Genomic DNA, 16,768 nt, shown 5'->3' with positions numbered 1-16,768 from the left:
AAGACAGCCAGGAATAAACCAAATCCCAAAGACTAGCTCCAAATCAAATCATTCTTTACATTCAGTCAAAGTAATTACACGAACCAAATGACTAGAAAGCTTTGAGGCAAGGAACTGTATGTTAGAAACTTGGTGATTTTTGTGTGTGAATTATGAGTGACACACAATGTGGAACAGGTATGCTGAAGTGGCTGTGAATGAAAGAATGAAAATATATGGAGCTATCAAGGAAGTACCAGGTAGTAGGAATGGACAAGTGATCAGGAATGTGTTTTAGTATGTGAATTGGAGATGACATAAAATATCTAGTGACCAAGATATTTTAAGACAGGGAAGATGGCCATAAAAATAGGTAACACAAGTTGGAACTCAAATGTGAAGGCAAAAACAGAAGAAAAATGCACAAGCTTAACTATGTGGAATTGAATTCTGTATGCCATTTGATTTTTAAATTCATTGTAGTTTTAAAATGTTCATTTTAAATTATAAATAGAATAAACAAAATGAGCCTAGCAAAGAAGTTATATATTTCTTCTATAAAAAGTATGCTGTTGATTTAACATTTGGTTTAAAGCAAGATCCATTTCTAGAATTTATTATTTGACATTTATTTAAGGTCTACTTGAACTGAGCCAGAGGACAGAGGCTGTACAATGTTAACCTTGGAAAACATCCTTCCTATTAAATATCACAGTATAGTTTTACACAAAGAATAAAGTTCTATTACTTTGTCTAGGCTTTATTAGACTGATAACATTCTCTCTCTTTTCCAAGCTCCATTTCTCCCCCATTTCATCCCCAACACAATTAAATCAGTATCACTTAGACCACATAACAATTTTGAGATCTTTGCATTTGTTATTTGATGTCAAGGGCAGGAAACCCCAGGTCCCCTGGGCAATTCTGGCCTGAGTTTTATATGTTCTGTGGTGATTCAAATGTTGGAGAATCTGTTCATAGCAGGAAGGTCAAAAGAGACTGAAAGACAAGTGACTGACAACAAGAAAGCTTGCACTCTTGCAGGGGTTAATGCTCAAATTATAGTACAAAGCTGTGTATGATAATGAAAGAGCAACAAAAAACTATGAAATGTCTTCTGTGTCTGGCATGATATGAGATCCTTTTCTGATCTCATTAATTTCTAGGAGGAATTTCCTCAGATGAAACTAGAGTCTTAGAAACAGTAATTTACTTGCCCAAGGTCATACAGCCACTAAATGGCGGAGCTGGGAGTTGACCATGTCTGCTGACCTGAAAGTCCATGCATGTCCTCCCCTAAGTTGCCCCAAGGCACTGTCGCTGAAGGCTCCAGTTCTGCTTCTCAGCCCCTTAGTTGCTTCCTCTGGATATCTCTGCTGAATCACCCAATAAGAACCTCAAATTCAGGGTGTCTGAAGCTGACTCCTCCTCTATCCCAACTTCTGACTCCTGCCTCTTCTCAGAGGTAGCTTCTCAGCTCTTGTAGAACTTGTGAAGATCTTACTGGCCATGAGATGGAATGAAAAACTGGATTAGGTTTGCCTTGACTCCCCCTGTTCATCCCCACAGCCAGCCGGTGGCTGTCAAGTCCTTTTTGATGCTTAAAAGGACATGACAGCGACACTTAAAACGCCATTCTCTCCTTCCCCTGCACCCACCCTGTATCCAGCCTTCACCAGCTTTTGCCTTAGATGGCTCCAGCAGGCTCCAGTCTGCTCCACCAAACTGCATTTTCTCTCCTGCTTTCTCAGAACCTCTCTGAAACAGGGATCTAATCTTTCTAATCCCTTTGGCAGCTGCCACATGGCCAATCAGCTGAAATCCAAATACTTTAACATGATTTATAATGGAACCCTCAAGGTCTGATCTCTGCCTGCCAACTCAGTTCTTCCCCTGCCGCCTTCTCCTTGCACTGTGCAGCCTCCGAATCCCTGCTTGCTGTCTGTAGAACTGATTCAGAACTCACTTCACCCGAAGCACCTTCTTCTGACTGACAAGTTTCTTTCTACCAACCTTGTCTCCCCAGCCCTTCATCCCTTCCCCTTGCTGCCCCTCCTAAGCGTTACCTTGTAGCACCACGTGCACCTCTCCAGGCCCTCATCAGTGGCTGTCATTGTTTTCCTTGCCACGGGACTTGGGGGGCGGGTGCCACTTTGCAACTCCAGGGCGCCTCGCTGCGCCTGACACGCAAAGGCACCAGTGAGCATCTGTCTCATGAATGAAACAACTGAGGAAAGATTCTCTTGACTTCACTCACTGCCTTTGAGTCACTGGTCTTCCCTAGGCTCTTGGACTATTTACTGCTTGTTCTGCTTTCATTCATGTTGGGGTTTCCTGTGCTCAGTTCACTGCTTTGCATTGACTCTGCCCAGCCCGAGTTTGTTGAAATGAGACTGTTTCAACCTCTTTGGTAAACTGGGGGAGTGCCCAACTCTACATCCTCTAAGGTTCTCTAGCAATCCCAGGGTTGTGTGACAGCAAGACCCTGTTCCATCAGCCTCCCTGCAAAGATGCAGAATGTGTATCTTCTCTTCTGGCAGCACAAAGAGCCCATTTGTCCTGTAGTGGGTTGAATATAGTGTATTATTGCTGGCAGTTATATTGATTTACAGTTCAGGGTGTGGAGTTTCTGTAAAACAAACACAGGAATACCCAGAGATACGTGAGCAGTGTCTCCAAAGTCCAGGGTGAGTCATGTGGAGGTGCTGCTCGAGGATCGAGCCGCCTGCCCTGCAGATGCTGATCCCTCTCGGGCAGGAGTGGGAGCTGGCTGCTGGTCCTGTCTGCTTCCGGATTTGTTGTGTGGCCTTTGGTGAGTCTCCTCACCCCTCTCCTACTTCAACCAGACTGAGTAAACATGTATTGTAGAGCTTTGTGGTTATTAATGTTCTATGAGAAGCTTGAAAGAAATACATATTTTTGTTCCCTTAATATTTGTCTTTGTGCTTGCCCAAATCCCTTGCTATTTCTCATCAGGTTTCTAGGTATTTAGCCTGCCTAGATTCCTGATGAATCACCTTTAGTCCTTTAAAAATGTAAACCCGATGGGTATGACTTCACAGATGAACAAATACCTAGGTTGAGTGTGCCAGCTACTGGCTGGGAAGGAGCCAGCTATCCTCCCACTTCTCTGTCAATTCGAAAGTAATCGAGGGTTTAACCAGACTGAGTTGGAATCTGACTCTGTACTTTAGCATCGATCTCTTGGCAAGTGGATTTCTCTGAGTCCTCCCTTCCCTGGAAACTTCAGACTTTGTAACGCTGACTTCGTGTGGCAGCGTCAGCCACTGCCAGCCCATTGTGAGAGAGAGAGGTATGCTGGCTGCCTCGGAGCTGTGGGCTGGGACAGGGAGGCAGCAGGGGTGGGGGGGGGGGGCGTTGTGCGGGTCTGGAGAGTCGGTCTGGAGAGTCGGGGCTCCTTGGCCACCCTCAGGCACCCCATGGTGCCGGCCGGACACAAGGCTCCCTGTGGGCCAGTGAAGGTTCCATTTCGCCTCTGAGCTGCTTGATGTCATGGGAAATCCATATTCAGTTTGTGGCTTTGTGTGTTCGTGTGTGTCACGGAAGTCTTCAGTGTATTGCTCAAAAAATAAATACAGTCTTTCTTTCATTTTCTGGACATTAAAGTATTTGAACACATTTATTAATTCAAGTATTTTTTCAATTAGCTCTGCATCAAAGGTTGGTCTGGAATGTCACAAAACGGGAACTTTATTGTGGGTAATGATCCCTGGCCTTTAGAAACTAAAACAATTAGGGGTGGGAGAGGGTTATAGAAGGTTGTAAGAGTTTGCTGCCTATCATTTGCTCCTTTGTATCTTGGAGATTAAATTTGTTTTTTTAAAAAATGAAGGGCCAGATGTTCAAACAGCAAAGAATCTTAATAACCTCATAGCATCTGAATGCAACAGTTTTGACAGAGTTTTACATGTGTGGTTTTGGTTGGAGTGAAAAGGGGGAATTCCTGCCCAGATCGCTCAAGCACTGCTTGCTAAGCAGCCATAGCTGCCTTCTCTGTGAGGCTATTCAAAAGGAGGCAGGACCCTCTGGAGAAGCCCTCTCAATGCTGGTCAGCCCCTCCAGCCCTTCCCCCTCCAGGATCCTCTCCGAGGAGGAGGAGGAGGAAGAGGGGGTTGCCTAAAGTGCAAACTTAGGTGGTTTGCAGGCTGCAGATCTGTAGCATGGGGGAAGTTTGGGGCCTCTCCTCACTACAGGTGTGAGTGACCACAATTACTTCACATTCCCAGGTGTGAACCAGTGAGGATAACAACCCAAAAAGATGAAGTCAGGGCTTATTGCAGGTGATTGCCTGAAGACCTCTGAGTCCAGGTTACAATTTAAGTAGAGCCTCAAATTTAGATTTTAATGTGTCGCCCAAAGAGTTACATATAGAGCTGAAGACACAGCAACAGATTAACAGAAGATGTTATTCATCATATAACACACACACACGTTATTGTGTAATTTATTCAGTAGTTTTTATATTTAAATGTTTGTAAATTGTAAAATACTACATGTAGAAGATACTCTATTTTAAAAATAACATGAAATACCCATGTACCTAAAATGCCAGGTAAGAAATCCAACTTGACCCTGATGGCCTATCGCTCCATCACAAGCCTCCCCATCCCCAAGAGGTGGTGCGGTCCTCACACTCGCTCGTGTTAACCATTCCCTTGCTTTTTCTGTCATCGTACGGACTATGTGTTTATACCTAAACAAGAATTTGCCTGCATTTGACCTTTCTAAGGTGGAATTCATATGGCCTGTCTTCCTCTTTGACTCCTTTTAAGATTTATTCTTGTAATTCTTGTAGCTGTGGTTCACTTTTTTGCACTGGACACACGCCTGCAGACCTTTGGGGTATTCCTGGGCGGCCGTTGTTGCTGGTGTTTTCTGTTGTGAGCAATGCTGCTTTGAGCGTTTCCAGTGTACGCTGAGCGCGGCGGGTGTTTGTCCTACGGAATGGAATCTCTGGGTCTCTGGGGCATGTGCATGTTCAAATGCCAAACAGTTTTTAATGTTTTAGGAACTCATTAAATGTAATCACTCCATATATATCTTGTAGTCTGATTTTAGCATTGCTTCATTTAAAAACAAATTCTAGAACTATCAACAATATTTTTTTTAATGGAAATAGTCCAGTCCTATTTTTGCTTCTGAGAAACTTAAACCTTTAGGAGATCGCTTTATAGCTGTTTGTAGTTACTGTCACAGAAACCATTTTGAAGGGCAAAGCCAAACCTTAAAACCTGAGAATCACAAATGAAACAATTTAGCCCCCGGGAGTCACATGAGCTGCATGCAGACAGTCACTAGACGCACTGACTCTGTGACTGTGGCCGCCATGGATGGGGACATGCATGCCCGTCACACGCTGCCCGTCTGCTCCTGTGACGTTCTCATGGAAACCCTGCCTGGGGAACACCATCACCCACACGATACAGACCCAAAGCTGTGAGCATGTGGAAACTGAGTATTTAATAGAAATGTTTCAGTAGCGTTGGTCTCTTGAGAAGATGGTATTTTGTGAAGTTATATAGGAATGATGTGACATTAGTATACCTGATTTTTATGGGATTTTATTTGAAAATTTTTATTTATGACTTGGCAATTTCTGCTCAGCCCATAAATGTTTTTTCAAACTGCCTTTTAAACCATGGTTTTACTTTTTGGAGAAGTTGGATTTAAAAGCCCTCTTTTCAGTAGGGAGCTTTTTGGGAAGTAATTGCACATACTAGATCAAGTTAGTTTGCTTTAAAAAAATGCTTACTACCCTGAATATTGAGGCCTGTTATTTGCTATTATTAGTAAAATCATTGGTCCTAAAAGGAGAGAAAGTATCCTGAGTGTGCTAATGAAATCTTGCAGGTATTTGCATAAGAGTCTGGCTTTGAGAAAGTGGGCATTGGGGACTTTTTAAAAAATATATGAAAATAAGGTGAGTAAAAACAAACTATACCAGAAAGAGTATATAGAATAAAAAGTATCTCTGGTTGCAGAATCCCAGTTCCCAGAGGTAACTACCATCCACAATTCCTAAGATACCCTTCTAGAAATCTTCATACAGAGTACACGTATATACATTTGTAGAAACTCCACCACTGCCTCCTTTGTAAAGCACAAATGAATGTGTACTATAGACATAGCTCTGCATCTTGCTTTTCTCCCTTGATACTTGAGCCTCAACAGCTTCCCGTGGTAGCCATTCAGATCTACCTCCAATTAAATGACCACATTGTTTTGCTCGTACTAGACGTTTTAAGTGGTTCCCCATTGATGTACATCTATGCTGATTCTAGAATTGAAAAACAGGTGATGGTGGTGGTGGTGGTGGTGGTGATGGTAGTGGTAGTGGTAATGGTGGTGATGATGATGGTAGTGGTGGTGGTGATGGTGGTGATACAAGGCAGACTATCCTGTTAGAAACAGCAAAAAAATAGGAGAAAAGACAAAGGCTTGTAAATACTTTGTTCTTCATTTTTTCTTTAAATCTCTTTAATGTTTTTGGCTGTTTTAATGTATTTGGAGAACTATACAGAATGTTCCTCTTTGCCTTTTCTTCTTTGTGATGGCCACAATGGCATTTAACTAGGAGTCTGGGGAAAAGGAATGTATTTACAGTTTATTGGCTAAAGAACTGAGAGATTCCAATTCTCTCCTACCTCTAGCCCAAACACACCGTATTGTAATGGATTGTTTGTTATATGTGATTAGCAAACATTTCTTATGACAATTGATCTTTTTGGGCATAGAGGAGTTTCATTATACAGAGCTTATTGTTACATTAATACTTCTCTGACAGTGTTTGCAAACACTGTCGGTTGCCGTCCAAGCACCATTTTCCTTCCCTTTCTGTAGAGCTGGCAGAGCCAGCTCCTGCAATAGAGGCTGAAAATGTTACTGTTTTTCGCATCCTCTCTAGCAACTAATGCACAGACATATGAGTCAGTCCTGGCTAAAGGAACCTAAGGGGAAATCTGCTGAGGAGCTTGTGGAAAAGTTTCTTCTCTATCAAATGAAAAGACAGCATAGTTGTCTATAACCAGAAACTGTCTACATGTGACTCTTAGAACTGTAGCAGCTCTCTCTTGCCTCCATGAAGGAATGAGCAAATGTCCTGAGGATAGTGGAATGGAAAGAACTTGGGTTTGTAACACGTTTTAAGCCACCAAATTACCCCTGTCCTCTGATCTTTTTAGTTTGTGAGCTCCAAAAGGCCCCTATAATTGAACTTCTTTTATCCAGTTACCTAACATGGAATTTTACCCAAAGAAAATAATATCGAAGTAGAAAATTACTCAGTTATAAAACAAGTGCCTGCTGTATTCAAGAGGCAGTGTGAGGCTCTGGGACTGCAAAAAGCAGGGGGGAGTGATAAGGTATTTAATGAATGATACAAGGCAACAGAGGATTAGTCCCTCCAGAAGGGCAGCCGGAGTTCTGTGTATAAAGGACACATGGACAGAGCCAAAGGGGGTAGGCTCCGGGGTGAGAGTGGGGATGGGTGGGGTGGGGGGGGAATGGTGACAACTGTACTTGAACAACAATTAAAAAAACACTTGGAGTAAGACTGTTTCATACGAAGCAGGTTTTTGGGAAAACACATCTACAGCATTTACATACCAGGCACATGTATTCATTTCAGTGTGAGATGAATGGTAGAGGTTTCTGAGATAAGTACTGTTTAGTGAAGATCTCTTGAGGTGTCTTTGTGAAATATGATCATTTCAGTGGTGAGTTTGATGGCAAAAGAGGTATGAAAATCACTGTTCCCTGTGAGAAACAGTGAATGGATTCATACGACTCAGTCAGTTTTGCAATAGAATAAACTCTGGCCCACAAAAAAAGAGCAGCAGGAGTTCTGAGTAGGCATGGATGACTGGACTGGGGGTGATAAAAACTGACTGTGTGGAAAAGGTTAAATTGAGCCAAGCTCTAAAAGAACCCCAAGATTTTGGTAAGTACAGGGTTGGGGATGGCATTTCAAGAAGCATGCGCAAGGTTTTAGCAACCACACAGGTTTGTGGGGTCAGACCTGAATTTAGTCTCTGGCTCGTCACTTACTAGTTTGTGACCTCGTCAAAGTCCTTGATATCTTTGATGCTCATCATGATAGACGAAACATAACTTTCAGAATTGGGCTGAGGATTACAAACAAAATACACCAAACATCGGTCATGCTGACAGACGCATGGCAGGCACCGAGTAGTAGATGGCGGAGGTGCAGGGGCCTTAAGACTTGCCTCCTGGGCAGCCCATGAGCCAAGGTGAGATGAGCTGGTAGAACCAGTCTGGGCTTGCTGTTCTTGGTCTGATCAAAGTTCACCTGGATTGGACCATTTGGTCCAGGGAAGAAGGTGTGAGTACCAAATCTGTAGAGGAGCAGGTTTGGGTCAAGACATGGAGGACATTGACTTCCAACTAACAGAATTTAGAACTCATCCTGTGAACAGCTGGTGCGGTGACCATTGAGTGACAGTCACTGGGGCAGTCTGGGGACAGTGAGGTTGTCGCAGTTGTCCAGCATAGATGTGCAGCATAAAAGACCTAGACCATGCAGGTGTCAAGTGTTGTAGAGAAGAAAATAGGGTTAAATGTTGGAGAGATCAAGAAAGAAAACTTAATAGTGATGTGAGAAGCAAAGAGAAAGACGAATGATGAGTTCTGAAGACTGAATGTCAGTTGTTTAGTGTAAAATGCAGGACAGATATGTAACACTTTCAGGTAATCATATCCCAGGTCGGCACAAGAACATTTGGCAAGATTTGTTGAAATTTTTATTGAAAGATGCTATATAAGTGGAAAATAAATGATGGCACCCAAATCTGCTTGTCATTTAATTCTTGCCTAATTGTTTGTCACTTTCACAGTATTTACATATAAAGTTTGATTCCTTTGAAAGATGTGCCCCTTAATAAAATAAGCATAGCCTTGCTTCTGATTAGATATTATTGAACACTTTGTGTCAGACCTATAATATGTAGTATATATTCATTTATTGTTGACTACATGTTTATCCAGGGTGAAGAGCAATTGAGGCAATTTTATCTCTGCCACAGGGATTGTGGCACTTACAGATGTTTACAATGACCTTACTGATAACACATCAGTCATAACAACATCTGAAGTAATGAATGACATCAGGGGCATCATCATATACAGAAACCAAAGAATTTTCATTCATCACATTCAAGGTAGTATCTTGGGTTGAATGAGGTTTCATAATGTTCTCAGTGGTAAATCTTGAACAGATGGTCCTCTAGCATTTTGAAATGCTGGATAATGTAAGTAGAATGAGTCAAATTAATAGAATACACTACATTCAAATACTATTACACAGTTAACAGCCCTTGGAGTCTTATTAAGTTTATCAGCTTTCCCAATAAAATACAATACGAAAACCCCATCGTTCATATATGTTAGGGAACTAGGCATGAGTAAAGCCTCTTAAGATAAAAGGCATTCTTCCAGTCAGTCATAAAGTTAATGTATTTTGCAGTGGCGATTCTGTGCACAAGCAGCTCCATAATAAGCTCAGAGCAGGTGCCCTGTCTGAGTTCTTGCAGTCTCATTGGGAAGTTAGGGCTCTAAGCCAGGTACAAACCCATGATTTGGTTTATTACAGTTCCCAGTAAAGATTTTTTAAAAGTCTGGCATTGATTTTTTCCCAGACTGCTTTCTATTCTTCATACACTTCTCCTTCTTTTAATACTCTAACTTGGGTGTTTTATTTTTTCAAGCAGAATTTGATTAATAACAGGCAGTGTAGATAGGTGTACCTTGGTGAACAGCGAGAAGTACATTGGCTTAAAGTGAAGAGAATATGCTTTGCAGCGTGCAATGAAGGGTTTTTCTTTTTAATGCATAAATAAAACACAAAAGGGAAGTTATCCTTAACTTCTACCTTTTCTTTCATCCCAGGTGAAAATTTTGTGCTTTTTCATCTATGGAGCTCTCTGATAAAAAGCACCAGGGCTGTGACCATTGGAGTTAGTTTAGCATTTCGGGTCCCCAGCGGAGAGCTGAGTGGAGATAGAATAAATTACCAGTCATGTATTTGTGACGCAAAATGTCTGATCTCCCAACATGTGATGGATAATACTAATTTAGGTGAGAACTCAACTGTCCTTTGCTTCAATTGATGATGTTTTTTCTTTTTTTTTTTAAGTAGGTCTGGTTATGGGATCCCTGCATCCCCGCAGAGGGCCCCCTAGTGGTGATAGGCAACGCGGTGTGACTGCACAGCCGCCCATTGACCAAACCCCCCACAGGTCTGTCTTACGTGACCGAGTACAGCACATGAACCAAATCTGAAATCCCTCTGTACAGTTACTTGTACAGTTATGTGTTTTAAAAAATTAATAAGGATCTAAACAGTGTTTGTATTTAAGGGAGGCTTTAATGGGTGATTTTTTTCATATTCTTTAGATATTTCAATTTCTCTATTTCCAAATATTTTATTTTTATGATTTAAAAAATCCCACCTGCTTTTAAAACCCTGGCCTTCCCCCACCTACATGATGAAGGGTCAAGTCTAGCCTGGCTTGCAGAGCCCTCCACAGGCTGTCTGTGTTCTTCTGAGTCTCATGCCTTCTCCCTGTTTTGCTCCAGCCCTTGATCATATTCTGATTTAGGATGACCCATTTAGTCCTCCTAAATTCTAGACACCCCCAAGAAACTTTTTAGTTTCCTAAATATTCTACTTTATGTCTGTGCTCCTTGCTAGGCTCTCTTAGCTGATTTTGAGCCTTCCTTTCCGGGTCTGAGTCAGATATCACCGAAACCTTCTGTTTCTCATTCCCACCCTTTAGGGTCCTTGTAGTACTTGCTGCATGCATTCCTGTGTTCCCCACGTCTCCCTGCACAAACGGGGACTCCTGGAGCAGAGTTTACCACACTTATCTTTCTGTGAGTGCTTTTAGCATGCTTTCTGGCTCACAAAAGGTGCCCAGAAAAACATTTTTGAAGTGGAAATTTTGTATTTTGGGGGGCCTGGCTTGGAACCTAAATTAATGAATTCCATTAGCGATCATAAAACAGTCGGGTCTCGGTAAGCCCTAATTGTGCTTTGTGTGCTTTAGTGAAATCCAGCCTCTCTGAGAAACATTGGCTCTCTTAGTCTCTGTGAAGTAGTGAACTGGGACATTTGCTGCCTGCATCAACATGGTATTTAGAATTTTGCTGCATTTTGCAGAATTTAAGATTAAATATTTTTATATCTAGATTAAAGGTATTTAATTATACCACAGATACTAAGGCCTTGCTACCAGTATGCCATACAGATGGCTACTCTTTTTCTGTGTTTTGTACATTTGCTCTTTTGTATCTGATACTAAAAACAGATTTTTTAGGCAGTGTCATGAAAATTTTGGACACTGTGAAAGTGTTAAAGAGCTAACCAAGTGCAATATAAACTGACATACTAATGAAGTTAGAGTTCTTTTTCTGCTGCAGTTCAACAATATTGTATGTTAATCAACATTTATTGAGTACCTGCAGTGTTATAGGTACTGTAAAAAGTAGTAATTTTGACAACTTCAGTATTTTCATTGATTGATTTTTTGTTTTATTTTTTACTTTCTTGAGGAATAACTTATAGTGAAGCACATACATCTTAAATGTATGGTCATACAATTAGATGGTTTCTGCCTGTGTATGCACCATGGGACCACCACCTGCGTCAACATTGTTGGCACCCCAGTGCCCCTCTGTGCCAGCTTCCCACAAATCATTCTCCCTGCCCCTCCCACAAGGGGAACCACTATTCTGGCCTCTGTATCCCTGGAATCAAACAGCAAGTACACTTCATGTGTGGTATCTTTCATTAAGTATGACATACATGAGATTCATCCCTTTTTTTTTTTAGATTTTATTTATTTTTGGAGAGAGGGGAAGAGAGGGAGAAAGAGAGGGAGAAAAACATCAATGCCTGGTTGCCTTTCATGCACCCCCTACTAGGGACCTGGCCTGCAGCTCAGGCATGTGCCCTGACTAGGCATCAAACCAGCAACCCTTTGCTTTGCAGTCTAGTGCTCAATCCACTGAGCCACACCAACCAGGGCAAGAGTTCATTCATTTCACTTGTTGTATATGGCTTTTAACTACTGTTGCTTTTCATTTTGGTGAGACAGATTCATTATAAGTAAGGGTAAATACAGGGTGGGGCTAATGGGTTTGCAGTTGTGAATGTGCGAAACAGTTTATTCTTGTATCATTATTTATTAATTATTGTATTATTTTCCATGCGAACAACTCTAGACCTACTCTTGCCCCACCCTGTATTCAGTTTGTGTTATTTGGTTTGTTATCAGCATTACAGAGCTAGTATTAGCAGAATTGTTGAATGTAAGAGCTGCAAAGTCCAGCCACCTTGTTTTCTCATGTGGGGGACCTGAGACTGGAGAGTTCCTAGGCCCCTGGGACCCTCTTGACCTAGCCCATGTTTCTTTCTGCAGTCGCAGTGCTGTGTCGAAATTCCGACTTGATCATATGGATGACCCCAGTCATCAGGAAAACAGTCTAAGGAATTAAGAAATTAGAGATACATAATCAGCAAGACTTAAAAATGTTGGCCCTTAACTGGAAAGAATTTCGATTCTCTGGAAATTTCTTTCAATCCTTGGTAACACTACCCTCTTAGGTCAGTTCAATGAGGTGTTTTACGTTCTGTCTGTGGAACTTATGCACATGTTTATTATGACATTTCTTCCATCTCAACACAGCGCCTTCAACTTCTGCCATTCTCAGATGTAGTCCTTTTATCACAAAAATTATTCTCAGGACTACAGGCCTTAGGGTAAATTCTGATTCTGTGATCTCTGCAAGTAAAATACTAGTCCATAATCTTACACCTTCCTGCTAAGATACTAATGATTCCTAGAAAGTTTCATAGAAAGGTTTTTGAAGGAGAGGTTAGTGGGCTTGTTGTAGCAATGGAAAATTAAACCCTCTATTGACCCACTCTCCAGGAAGTGACCTCACAACATTCTTCAGTATGTTAGAGCCTCCTTACATGTAATTAGCAAACATAGAAATGAGTGGCTTGTCTTTTTCCTATTTATAAAGCACTGTTTTTTGAATAGGATTTAAGCTCATTGGTTAGTCATGAAATAATGAGTAATAACTGTCGCTTTCTATTTTTATAAGAAAAAGCAGGAAAAAATGTATAGCAAATACTCACCTCTACCTTATCCAGACTCAACAATTACTATTTTTATATTTGCTTACATGTGTATGTAATCTGTTTCAACCTAAACTACATACAAACATCAGGGAACTTAGTTTCTGATATGTATCTGAAAACAAGGACTTCTGCATAATAAAGTTACTATACCCAACAAAATTGATTATAATTTCCAAATATGCAGCTGTCCAAAATACAGGCTGTGTTTTTAAAAAATACAGTTGTGTCACATATAGCAAAGATTAGCATTATTTCATAAAGCCTGTGTTTTGATGGCATCTGTGTTTGTGTGTATGTGTACACATGCATATGTACATTTACGAATTGGTAGTAGGTACTTATTCCACTGCACTGTTTTACAGCACAGAGAGGTCAGTTACACAAACAGGTATTTGCCACTCAGTGATACTGCTAGTTCTCTGCTGAGTTTCGTATGGTATCTTAAAAAATGAACATTTTCAGTAACCCAAAATCCAACAAGGCAGATAAAACAAGTAGGGTCCCACTCACCAGTATAAATAAGAACCAAAATGGATCAGGAAGGAGAGGAAAGAACAGGGCAGGAGTCCCTTGGAAAGGCCTCATGGAAGAGATCCTGATGGGCGGTGGCATTTGGGTAAGACAGAGGCCTTGGAAATGCTCTGCCAGAAGGGCATGATATAAGTATTGAGGTTACAAAAAAAGCGCAGAAATGTGTTGACCTCAGCACCTCCAGTGCCGAGGTCTGTGTGGTGGGTGATGGAAGGAAAGAAGACATTGGACAGTGGGAAGGGAAAATGACTCAGGGCTTACTTAAGTCTTAGCAAGAGGAGGAACCTAGTTCCTGTATTAAAGGAAGAACCTTTGTGCGTCCTGAGCAGTGTCCTTGTGTGACAGATGTCCAGCAGATTAGTGTGATGACTCCCTGTGGCTGGACTGAAGCAGGGAAACCTCGAAAGCACTGAAAATCTGATTAAACTGTTGCCCTTCATACAAACAAGCTGGGACGTGAGGGTGTGGATTGAGGAAGATGTGCCTGGGGGTAGCAAGGAAAGGGTGATGTAGAGAGAGATTACTGCACTGAGAAATAACAAAATTTGGTGACAGTGTGGATAAAGATGGAGGAGTGAGAACCTGGGTAAGATTTACAGGATGATCTACCACTGATAGGTAAGGTCATGGAATCTACTGTAGCCCCGTCCAAAGTGGCCCTGCTCCTTACTGAGAAAAACAACCTACCATGACATATGACTCAAGAATTGTTGAAAGTGCTTTTTAGAGGACATAACAAATTAAAATCATTAGACGAAGTATTCTAATGCAATTTGTCCTTCTTTGGCTTAAAGATTTGAAGATGGGAAATGTTAGATGATTGTCTTTATGGTCTTAGAGTCCTGGTTTTACTGAAAATAGCAAGAGAAAAGACTAGTGACACTTATTAAAGGATTTTAAATTGTAGTCATTTGAGGTCCTACATCTTTCTAAAAGGTTGAATCACCCAAATGCTAGGTAGTCTCCTTTTGTACCTCTACTGTGCAGTTAATGTACATTGAAACGTGATCCTTGAGGCACCGTGGTTTCATGCATTTGAGACCCTGCTCGTCTTTTCTCCGTCCTCTCTGCTGTAAGATGCATCTGCACACCCAGGCAGTTTCCCTGAGTGGGGCTGGGGTGCTTCTCAGCTTCTACCAGAAGAGCTTCATTGGGGTGCCAACAGCATCACTGTGCTTGGCTCTGGAATTTCTGAAGTTCCCACCTATTGGGGTATGTTAGGTTTAATAAATGACAGCCTACTCTTAAGCACTTACTCTGTGAGAGGCGCTGTCTAAGCATTTCTCAATCATGAATTCATTTAATCCTCGCAATTATCCTGTAAAATAGACACCGCTGTCATTTTACATGAGGACACTGAGGTATAGAGAGAGTAACTTACCCAAGGTATTAAAATTAATGTGGCAGAGCTGAGGTTTGAACCTACACAGTATGGCTTTTAACCACAAACTTATGCTACCAATGTGTATAGCCTCTGTTTTAGGACACATGGCTTTGGAATCAGGGCATTCTCATGAACCTGAGCTGGCTGGTTGCTGCCAATGTGGTGAGTGAGTCCTGACTATATTTTCTGACAGAGGGAACTATAGTCAGAGGGAAAGACAGTCAGCCAGTACAGTCAGCCCAAATACAGACTTGTTTCTAAGAAGGGTCATGGTGTAATATTTATCTTAAAAATCACAACCCACATGCAGTTTATTTCTTTTTACTCTCCTTTCTCCTGATTACAAAACAATATGTTCCTAGAGGACTGTTCTCTACTCGCAATACAAATCTTTGGTGCTTTTAAACTGCTGTGGCTGTGGAAGAAGGAAGACAAGAAAGCCTTCTCTTACTTGCATCTGGGTTGCAGAGAATCTCATGATTATAATATTACTAGAGCTTTAGCCAGAAGAGGGAGTTTATGTACAAGCTGGCATGTTTCAGTGGAGGCTAGAATCATTCATTCATTGTGGCTAAAACAAAACAACGTACATTTTTTATTATGCAAGATATCTTGGGATTTAAGCTATTCTCTTCTCTTACTTACTAATGTCAAATGGGGAACATCTCCAATAATTGCCTTTTAGCACCAAGAACTGTCCAAATCTGTTTAGTATTTGCTGTTCTAAATATCACTTCGTAATGTTTAATGATAACATAATGATTTAAGTGAACCACATAGCAGGGGTGCTGGGAAGCACGTTCGTGTCTAGAGTAGGGTCTGGTACATGCAGTAGGCTCTCAGTAAAAGGTAGGATGTTGTTAGCTCCCAGACCCTGAAGCCAGCTGGGACCACAGCTCTGCCACTTACTTGCGAGCCTTATGGCTTTAGACAAGTACTTTTTCCATCTATAAGATCAGAGGAATTCTTCTAATCATAGATTGTTGAAAGCAAAAATAAATATATGAAGCATTTGGCAAATCGTGTGATGCCTAAGAAGTCCTTAGTGACTGGTAGCTTCTCTTTTTAAAATAAATTTTAAATATTTTGCCAAGACCTTGTCCTCTATCAGACCATTCTCCTTAAGGCCAGGCCTGCTTTTCTTCTTTAAACAAGGCATTGACTTCTTAGACTTGAGAGGATAAAAAGATTTCCTTTGTTTTGTGTTCACATTCTATTGAATTGTTATGTTCTGAGGGACAAGGAACTACACTTTATAATACACTTGCTCTGGTGTATTAGGTAAATAACTTTTTAAAGTTTTTTATTTAATGCAATATAAGACTGCTTTCTTGGCATCACAAATAATAGATTGAATTAAAACATAGGTGTGTTAGAAGGAGCAGTCTCCCGGGTTCCCTGCAGTAGTTACAATGGTAACCTCAGGGCAAATGTCACCTAGGGAGGAAGGGAGTACACCTGCATATTTGTACGCTATGGGTGTGGGCCTCAATATTTACCACTTGGTCACCTATGTCCTGCTGGGAGCCATGAGACACACCAGTTTCCTGAACGTTTGGTCTAGTGTGATTCAACAGCCGACAGCAACACAAGGCCAGCCTGTCTGGAAAGCCATCCATCCAGCACAACATCAGCTGCAGGTTCTTCTTCATCCGTGCGAGCAGCTGAGAGAATGTGAGCAGGAGGGC

General features: G+C 41.4%; 1 protein-coding gene across 4 annotated transcripts in view; it reads left to right on the top strand.

The window, feature by feature from the left end:
* TMCC3 (transmembrane and coiled-coil domain family 3) overlaps window positions 1–16,768 on the top strand; it is a 94,695-nt gene that overhangs the window by 56,511 nt on the left and 21,416 nt on the right. The window contains exon 1 of one of the 4 annotated variants that reach the window (XM_045830464.1): window positions 2,671–2,791. The exons of 2 other annotated variants lie outside the window; for them this stretch is intronic. The gene's annotated coding sequence lies outside the window, so the exon portion shown is untranslated. Of the gene's footprint in view, window positions 1–2,670; window positions 2,792–3,161; window positions 3,293–16,768 lie in introns of those variants that run through there. One more of the 4 variants, XM_045830465.1, reaches the window with a different exon arrangement.

This window comes from Phyllostomus hastatus, unplaced genomic scaffold, assembly GCF_019186645.2.
Source record: "Phyllostomus hastatus isolate PE091 unplaced genomic scaffold, TTU_PhHast_1.1 phas_contig_152, whole genome shotgun sequence".
NCBI lineage: Eukaryota > Metazoa > Chordata > Mammalia > Chiroptera > Phyllostomidae > Phyllostomus > Phyllostomus hastatus.
The sequence above is the reverse complement of the archived record's forward strand: the minus strand, read 5'-3'. Positions and strand labels throughout refer to the sequence as shown.